The sequence below is a fragment of the Tursiops truncatus genome, chromosome 16, assembly GCF_011762595.2.
Source record: "Tursiops truncatus isolate mTurTru1 chromosome 16, mTurTru1.mat.Y, whole genome shotgun sequence".
In the NCBI taxonomy this organism is placed as follows: Eukaryota; Metazoa; Chordata; class Mammalia; order Artiodactyla; family Delphinidae; genus Tursiops; species Tursiops truncatus.
Genome location: NC_047049.1, coordinates 80,581,318 through 80,591,721, shown reverse-complemented (window position 1 = coordinate 80,591,721; position 10,404 = coordinate 80,581,318).

Genomic DNA, 10,404 nt, shown 5'->3' with positions numbered 1-10,404 from the left:
GGTTTGTCTGGATCAGGGATGTTGTGTAGCAGAGTCGTGGGAAACATTGGAGAGCTTCAGAGAGGAGTTGGCCTGGGGTAGCCCAGCTTCTGAGGAGGTTGGACTGGACGTTACTGGCATGGGAGTGTCCTAGAGATGATTGGGTGGGTGACATGATCGAAGTGGTCTTTCAGGACAGTGAAACTACAGGCACATCCACTATGGGTTGGAGTAGGAAGGAGACCAAGGAAGTGGAGAGCAATCACAGGGCTACTGCTGTAGCATGTTCATTTCCTTCTACTGACCTTAAGTCTTTGAGGAGAAGAATTCTACCTTTGTCTCTTCATCTCTAGCACAGTGCCTGGACATCATAGGTACTAAGTATTTATGCCTGATCTTTGTTAGCGGTGCTGGGAATGGAAAGAAAGGGATCCATGAATTTGTTTATTAAACACACAATAAAGTAGGGACCAACTACATGATCAACATCACTTAAGAATACTGAGGGTGAAGAGGACACTTCTGTTCTTGCACATGTGGACATCAAATGTGGTATACATGGTGGAAAGATTGTCATTTATCCTCTCTTTGAACTGTTATAACCCTTAGTTTCCTAAACCACCCACCCTGGGTAACAAATAAGGGAGTAGGTTACAACTTCATTGGTAACAAAAACAACACTTGGTTCAGACTCCATATCTGTCAGGGTCCCTGGGACCTACAACCAGTCTAGACACTGTGTTCTGACCCAACTAACCTGCAAGTTCTGGTTGTCTCCATTTGAGTTTTCTTGGTGTTTTACCCGCAGAAGGGCTGAGTTTGTTGCTGTGTCTTCCATCTAAGAGAGCGGTCCCTGGCCTTTTCGGCACCAGGGATTGGTTTCGTGGAAGACAATTTTTCCACGGATTGCGGGGGGAGGCGGTGGGGGGATGGTTCAGGTGGTAACACCAGCGATGGGGAGTGATGGAGAGCGGCAGATGCTTGCCCACCACTCACCTCCAGCTGTGCAGCCCAGGTCCTGACAGGCCAAGGACCAGTAGCAGTCCACAGCCCAGGGGTTGGGGAACCCTGCTCTAAGAAACTTACTTTGGTCTGCTCACTGATGACCTGCCACTCCTCTCCATCAGGTCCTCTCTGTGCCTGAATTGTAATGAAGCTATCAGACTCTGAGGAACCAAGGCCACATTCTTCAGTTCCCTTGTCATGTCTCTGGGGCTTGGTGGGAAGGTGGGTGGCTGGCATGACAAAACCACACCCCCAAATATCCCTTGCCTCAGGAATCAACCTGTGCCCTGGGTATGTGAATTCTGTTCTCCTCAGAGTAAGGTTTCTCTTCTCCATACACTACGCTTGTTGGCTTCTTGTTCTTTGAGGATGCTTGCACTTCCCGCAAATTGGATCTGAGGTGCCAGGTAAGTACCCGCATTAGTTCTCCCTTGACACCCTTGCTTACCGAGTTATCGTAATACAATTTTCCTGGAGATAGATGACATTTTTGTTGCTTTTATTTTTTACACCTGAGGAAACAAATATAACTAGTAGAGTAAGAATAAATGATTGGGGGCTTCCCTGGGGGTCCAGTGGTAAAGAGTCTGCCTTCCGGTACAGGGGACATGGGCTCGACCCCTGGTTGGGGAGCTAGGATCCCACATGCCGCGGGGCAAAGAAGCCCACGTGCCGCAACTACTGAGCCCACGCGCCCTGGAGCCCACGTGCCACTACTAGAGAGAGAAAACCCACACGCCACAACTAGAGACAAGCCCGCGCGCCACAATGCAGCCAAAAACAAATAAATAAATATTTTAAAGAAGAATAAATGGTTGGCTTAATATGACTAAATGACTAAGGTTTATCGATTACAAGCTGGACTAAATAACATTGCCACCACCACCCATAACTCTGAGCCCAGTCCCTGGCAACAGTAGGTGCTGATAAATGCTTAACCGCCGGCTTTCAGTGGGAACATGGGGCACAGTTCGTAGCATCTGCTGGTTTCTGAGGTGTACACTCTTCCACTATGGCTGATTTCAAGCTGCCAATGTTACGTCACCAAACGTGGAATTGGGAAGAGAGGTGCATAATTGGCTCTTACAAGCTTGTAGAAGCCAGAGAGTTTAGGATTTCGTTTTTCTTCCTCGAGCCGTTGCCATGACAAGTAACCAGTCGCAAAGCTGTTTGTCGTAGTATATCTGCCTTTGGGGAGTCTTGCTTTTGGTGCCAGTCTTGAGGAGGCATGTACACATTGCTAGCTGCTAGTTAATTCTCTCCAGAGATAAAAGTTATTAATTTAGGTACAGGCTGTACGACTTTGCCCAGTTTTTCAAAATATCAAGTATGTGAGTGCATATAAGATTGTCTTCAACAAGTTTTAGATTCAAGCAGGAGAGAGGGTGGACATCACTAGCAGGGTCACAGGGAGGGCCCGTATGATAGCAGACTCTCTGGATTAGGAGTCCAGAGGCTTGGGTTCTAGTCTCAATTCTGCCACGAATTAATTGTGAGACTTCATCTACTAAAGCCTACTGGGTATTAGCTTCTTCCTCTGAAAAATGAGAGAGTTGGGCCAGGTCATCTGTAAAAGTCCCTTACAACTTTGTCATTCAAATTCTACAAAATAATATGGAAAATAATAATGGGATGAAAAAATTATAAACTTAAAAATTATATCAAAATTATAATGACAGTATATACGCAAAATAATTGACAACAGGGACACGAAGAGATATTTATATATCCGTGTTCACAGCAGCATTGTTCACCATAGCCAAAAAGTGGAAGCAACCAAGTGTCCATTGAAAAATAAAAGGATAAACAAAAGGTAGTCTATCCATCCCATGGAAGGAAATTCTAACCCATGCTACTACATGGATGAAACTTGAGGACATCACGCTGAGTGAAGTGAGCCAGTCACAAGAGGACAAATACTGTATGATTCCACTTATATGGGGTCTCTACTGTTGTCAGCTTCATAGAGACAGAAAGTAGAATGGTGCTTGTCAAGGGCTGGGGGGAGAGGAGAGCAGGGAGTGGTTTTTTTAAAAAATTAATTAATTATTTTGCCTGTGTTGGGTCTTCGTTGCTGCGCGCGCGCTTTCTCTAGTTGCGGCGAGCAGGGGCTACTCTTTGTTGCGGTGTGCGGGCTTCTCACTACGGTGGCTTCTCTTGCTGCAGAGCACAGGCTCTAGGTGTGCATGCTTCAGCGGTTGTGGCACGCAGGCTCAGTAGTTGTGGCACATGGGCTTAGTTGCTCCGCGGCATGTGGAATCTTCCAGGACCAGGGCTCAAACCCGTGTCCTCTGCATTGGCAGGTGGGTTCTTAACCACTGCACCACCAAGGAAACCCTGTTGTCTTTTTCTGAATTGTGTGAGTTGTACACTTGATACTCCTGTAATCCCTAAATCCCAATTGTGTATTTCCTAAAAACAAGGACATTCCTTTACACAACTAACAGTACAGTGATAAAATCAGGAAATAGATATTGACACAATGTTATGTAAGCTAAAGCCCTTATTCAAATTTAACTAATTGTCCCAGTAACGTCCTTTATAGCAAAGGGGAAAAAATGGTCTTCCTGGTTCAGGATCATGTGTAGCATTTGGCTGCCTTTTTTTTTTTTTTAATTAATAGACTTCTATTTTTTTAGAGCAGCTTTATTTATTTATTTAGGCCATGCCATGCACTTGCGGAATCTTAGTTCCCTGACCAGGGATTGAACCTGGGCCAGGGCAGTGAAAGCACGGAGTCCTAAGCACTGGACCGCCAGGGAATTCTCAGAGCAGTTTTAGATTTACATAAAAAGGAGTGGAAGGTGCAGACAGTTCCCACATGCCCTCTCCTCCCTCCTCCCCTCCCCAGCTTCCCCTGTTATTAACATCTTGCACTGGTGTGGTACCTTTGCAACAATTGATGAACCATAATGTTGACATGTTATTATTCATTAGAATCCATAGTTTATATTAGGGTTCACTTTTTGTGTTGTACAGTCTACGGGTTTTGACAAGTGTCTACCATTATAGTACTATATAGAACAGTTTCACGCCCTAAAAATCCTCTGTGCTCTCTCTTCATCCCTCTCTCCCCTCCAGTATGTAGCCTTTTCAAGCTGGCTTATACTTAAGTCATACGCATCAAAGGTTCATCCACATCTTTTTAGGATTTCTGTTGTCATGTCACTTTTTTCTCCTTTAATCTGGATCAGCTCTTCAGCCTTCCTTGGAGGTTCATGACCTGGACATTTCTGAAGACTACAAGCCAGCGACTTCATAAAATGTCTCTATCTTCACTTCTGTGTGTTTGCTTGTTTAAGGTAATGCCCTATGAAGTTTATCATAGTTTTTATTTTTAGGAATTTTAAATTGTGCTGATATTTTTATTATAATTATTATATTACAATTGCTAGCGCTCTAGTTTATCAAGTTGCATTGGTTTTAAGTGATTTGTCTTATCCTGTTTTCTTCTGTAAGTCTATTATTTTTAATATGCAATTTTGCAGAAGTCAAATTCTTCTGTAAAAAGGATCAAAGAGAAAGTAAAGAACTGGAACTAGAAGACAGGCAGCAGAGTTGTAGTATTGGTACTATTGGAGTCCCTGAAGAAGAAAAAAAATTTCCAGAAGTACAAAAAGATGTTTCCAGGTAAAACTACCAAATATGAAAAGGCAAAAGAATTAGAGTAGCATCAGACTTTTCAGAACAAATATGCAAAGCAAGACAGCAATTGAGGAGCATTTTTAACGGACTCAAGCAAAGAAAGTGTGAATCAAAGATTTTATATTCGGTTAAGCTGTCCATATATCAAGGCCATAGAAAAACACAGATGTAGGGAATTCTGCATCCATAAGCCTTTCCCGAGAAATTTACTAGAGAATGAACTTCATCCAACCAAGTGATGACTGGACGAACTTGAATAAAAGAACTGAAGGTAAGCATTAAACAAAGGTGGGTGTGAGGGTGGGTCACTATCATAAATATTACATATTATAACAAAGTAGAAATAATGCCTTTTTTAAATGGGAGGATAAGGAAGGTAGAAAAAGCTAATTGTTAGATATGTATTAGCTGGATATTAAAGATACCTGAAAAAATGAAAATTCTTGATAAGCCAGATAATAAAATGTTGATTAACAGAACAAGAGACCAAGAACATTTAAAAAGGTGTAAGTACAAAAGTACTCACTAAAACAAAAATAGAAACCTTCCTAAAAGAGTTATAAATAAAATAGCAAAGAAAATATGTCTCATAGAGGAACATAAGGAATATAACAAAATATAATAAAATGTTATGATAGAATTAATGTCAAATTTGTCAGTTATAACAATATAGCTGAATGCGCTTAATTTACTTTTTAAAAAATAAATTTATTTATTTTTGGCTGCGTTGGGTTTTCGTTGCCGCGCACAAGGGCGGCTCTTTGTTGCGGTGCACGGGCTTCTCATTGCGGTGGCTTCTCTTGTTGCAGAGCACGGGCTCTAGGTGTGCGGGCTTCCATAGTTGTGGCACACGGGGTCAGTAGTTGTGGCTCGCGGGCTCTAGAGCGCAGTCTCAGTAGTTGTGGCGCACGGGCTTAGTTGCTCCACGGCATGTGGGATCTTCTGGACCAGGGCTCGAACCCGTGTCCCCTGCATTGGCAGGTAGATTCTTAACCATTGTGCCACCAGGGAAGTCCTGATTTATTTATTAAAACAAAAAGATTTTCAATTTGGCTCACAAAACTAAACTCAACTGCATGCTATGTACAAGAGACACACCTAAAACAAAATGCTTCAGAAAGGCTAAACATGAAGGGATGAATGAAAGTATACCAGGCAAATGGAAACAAAAAGAAAGCAGAGGAGCAGTCTTCACATCAGAGTAGTCACAGAAATATAAAAACAAAATCTTTTATTAAACAACCCTTGGCTAAAAGGAGAAATACAAGCTGAAAGTATATGATTTTAAACAAGTAATAGACAGTGAAAACACTATATATCGGAATCTACAGCATGTATTTAAAACAGTGATTAGAGAAAAATTAATAGCACTAAATACTTTCTCAATAAAAATGAAAGAACAGGGCTTCCCTGGTGGTGCAGTGGTTGGGAGTCCGCCTGCCGACGCAGGGGACATGGGTTCGTGCCCCGGTCCGGGAGGATCCCACATGCCGTGGAGCGGCTGGGCCCGTGAGCCATGGCCGCTGGGCCTGCACGTCCGGAGCCTGTGCTCTGCAGCGGGAGAGGCCGCAGCAGTGAGAGGCCCGCGTACCGCAAAAAAAAAAAAAAAAAAGAAAGAACAAAAAGTAATGAGCGAAATTTGTAGTTCATTATTTATAAAACAGAAATAGAGTCACAGATGTAAAAAATAAACTTATGGTTACCAGGGGGGAAAGGCAGGAGAGAGATAAACTGGGAGATTGGGATTGACATACACACACTACTATATATAAAATAGATAATTAATAAGGACCTACTGTATAGCACAGGGAACTCTACTCAGTACTCTGTAATGACCTATATGGGGAAAGAACCTAAAAGACAGTGGACATATGTATAACTGATTCACTTTGCTGTACAGCAGAAACTAACACAGCATTGTAAGTCAACTATACTCCAATAAATTTTTGTTTTTAAAAATTGCAGCTCAAAAAGCTAGGAAGAAAGGAACTGTATAAAACAAAAGAAAGCACAAGGGTGAATATATTGAATGTAAAACCAGGAATTAGTGAAGTAGAGAATAGACATACAGAAGCAAAGCACTCAATAAATTTTTTGCAAAAATATATAAAACACTTAATTTTTTCCTATGTTTCTAATTTTTAAACTACAGTATACTAAGTGAATATGAGTTTCACTCTTTTCTCATTTTGCTATGCATTTGTAACTGACATTAGAGTTTTTGTTTCGACAAACATTTTTAACGATCATGGAACAATTCTAACTTTTTCCGTAGTTTATTAAGAATGCTTTACACAGTCATTTTATGGTCTCACACTAACTGTGCAAAGCAAGGACTGCCTGGAATTTATTGAAGACCAACTACATGCCTGGCACAGAATAGTGCCCAGGCTCAGACTGAGGTCCTGGGCTACAGTGGTAAATAAAACAGACAAAGCCTCTGTCCTCGTTACCCTTAGTCCAGTGGATGTGACGGATAATAAACAAAAAAATGTTGCACGTTTAAATAAATTTATATAGTTATATAAATATGTAAGAATTAAAAGAACATAATAAATGGGGAGGAAAGGAGATCATTTGGATTTGGATTTGCACTGGATTGAGACTTTAAACCAGAGTACAGACTTAGGGTGCTCCCACTGATGCACTCAGAGCAATTATGTGCTCAAACCTGATGAAATATAAAATAGGAATGATGGGGGTCAGTAGTCTCAGTAGTTGTGGCGCACGGGCGCCATGATGGGACAAGAAGGGGGTCATCAATGAACGCCAACTAAAGCCCCCTTGGTGAAATCACTATATTCTGTGGTGTGTGGCTGGTCCTCAGAAATGCAGGCACAGACACCTGTTTTGTCAACACATCAAGAATGGTTTAGTTCTCTGAAGACCTGGAGAGATAACTGTATAAACTCAGATGCTAATATATTAACTTGTGAGAGGTATAACTTGCAGAGTGATCAGTCTGTTATGCCCTATGGACAGTGAATTTTAAAATTTTGATTCCTGGTCAGAGGTTGCTTGATTAGTATAGGTAGTATAATCTGCTAGCTGTCTATCAGGCATGCATTCCCCATCTGGCCCCCATCATATTCTATCTAACAGAGCTCCAGTTTTGTTCCTATGCAGCTTGTGTGATAAAGGGGAATCTGAGTCCATCCTCTAAGTGGGAGAGTTGAGGTCTCTATCTGGTCTAGGCCAATAACATCAATTCCATCCTCTTGTCAAGTAGTTGACTCAGGGATGACATTTGAGCCAATCAGCACGTGACATGTCTATGGCAATAAAGTGCGATGCAATAGTGGCCACTGACAGCTGCTAGCTTAATGAGGCTGATGGGAAAGCCCTCTCTCCCCTCCTCTCCTCCCTCTCCTCCCCTCCCTTTCCCTCCTCTTGTAGTAATAGTGGAAACAGGCTAAGGACAAAGCTACACACACAGGGCGGAGCAATAACAATTAAACAGAGCCAGAGCCTTCATTGTGCTGCATCTGGAGCCTGTCCTACATTTAGACTTCCTGCTCTGTGAAATAATACCTTTCCTTCACATTTAGGACAGGTTGAGATTTCTGTGACTTGCAGCCCAGAGCATCTTCCAGATACAGTGAACAATCAGTACAAAAGATGTGAGATGTGTGGCTCATCAATTTAGACACAGCTGGATGTGCCCTCCTGACCTCTCAGTTTCTGGTGCTCACCGTTCCCTTCTGATTCCTACCTTCTCCATTTAGATACACTAATACCAATGATTCCAGAGCAGTTTGGAGCTTATTAATTCAGCAATAATTAACTTTCTCTTTCTGCTTGAAAGCTAGAAGTTATTCCACGGTTAAGATGACTTCATATAATTAGCCCAATGCATGTGTTTATAGTTTAGCTCTCATTCTTCCATATAACAGGACAGGTGCACGTATCCACTGACATGATCACATTCCAGGGGTAAACATCACTTCCTGTTCGACTACTTGGTTCCAACTAAGGTCTTTATCGAATCCACTCAAATCTCCACTCTTCATACCTGGCTCAAGTGTGTCAGATTCTCTGATTTCAAAGCAAGATACAACTATATTTTGATTAAAAAATATATAATGTATATATTATAAATATGAAATATATATTTTTCAATATTCTATATATGTATTCAATATTCGGTTTCACATATACATATATTTCATTGTAGCTGATTTTCACGTGGAGTTTTTTCAATTCTGAAAGGGCAGTAAGTAGCTTTTCCTCAGAGGCTCCCTCCCAAACACAAATGCAATGTCACCATGGGACTGCTAGGAATAGATGCCACCAGAGCTCCAACTACAGATTCCAACCAGCGAATTGTGACATTCTTTGAGTTAGCCGTCCCTTCCGCCAACTTGGCTTCCACAGAGAAGTTGAACCATCGTGAAATGCGGGATATTTTTGCACATGGCTGTCCTGACCGGAAGTCATCTTAAGACAAGAGAAGGGCCTAGAACACTACGCGAGTGTTGACCAAAGATGTGAGGTGAGAACTTTATGGCAAGAATTAAAACAAAAACAATTGGCACGTGAAGAAAGGCAATTACAGATGAACTGCTGAATCCAAAAAGCTTCCTTTTCTCCAGAACCCTATTAAATTAAGCACAAGACAGCATTTTAAAATGGGCCAATAGCCAAGATTGTGAGCTGATTATAAAATAATAATAACAGTATTTATTAAGTATACTATGTGTCAGGTAACATGATAAAAGCTTTATATAAGTTATCTCATTCCGTTCACATCACAGTTTTGGGAAGCAGCTATTGTTCTACCTATCTTCCAGGTCTTAATGAAAGTGTCTTACCCAAGTCCCACGGCAAGTAAAAACTGGAAATGAGAGACACCCACAGGGCCGCCCGGCTCCAAGCTCCAAGCGGCGTTTACGGGCAGAACCATGTATACAAGCACTTATATGGAGTTGTGAACAGACCTTAAAGGAAACCCTGACGTATACAAATATAGGGTTACCAGGAGCCTAGCTTCTTTCCTTCTCGACATCAAATCCTAGGCCCAGCCTTCATCTAGATTGGTTTGATTACAAAAGCACATGGTTGATAAATTGGTGTTCAAATACTCCATTTTAGAGGACTTTACAAATCACTGACATAATTTCTATAAAGCCAAGAACAAAATTTGAAATCTGATGTACCATTTATGCTTCCACCAATAATAGTGTATAAATGTGTTTATTTTCCCTTACTCTTAGCAATGCTGGGTGTTATCAAACTTTAAAATTTTTGCCCATCTGATAAGTGTAAATAGTATTTTGTTTTAACTTGCATTTTAACTCAAGAGTGAAGTTGAGTACTCTGTCACTGACTTATCGTCCATATGTCTCTTTGCAGAGCTCTGTCTGCTCATGTCTTTGGCCCATTTTTCTTAACTAGTGATCATTTCCTTATTAATTTATAAGAATTCTTTTTATAGTAAGGTAATTAACCCTTTGTCATGCTTTTCCCCCACTCATGTTTTTAAAATAACTCTTATAATTTGTCATTTGTTTTGTGTACATTTTTATTTTGTCAAAGAGAATTTTTCGTATTGTCAAATGTGTTAATTGCCATGAATATCCCATCTTTTCCTCAACAATTTGAAATGCCATATCTCACTGATTATTAAAGGCACATCTTTTTGACATTTTAAACCTCTGAAATCAGAATATGTCTTAAAATTGATAACATTTTATGACCGCTTTTGGTCAGCTTAAGGACTTGTCATTGCTTATCTACGCACAAATTGTTCATAGTTGTTAATATTTTCATTACTTC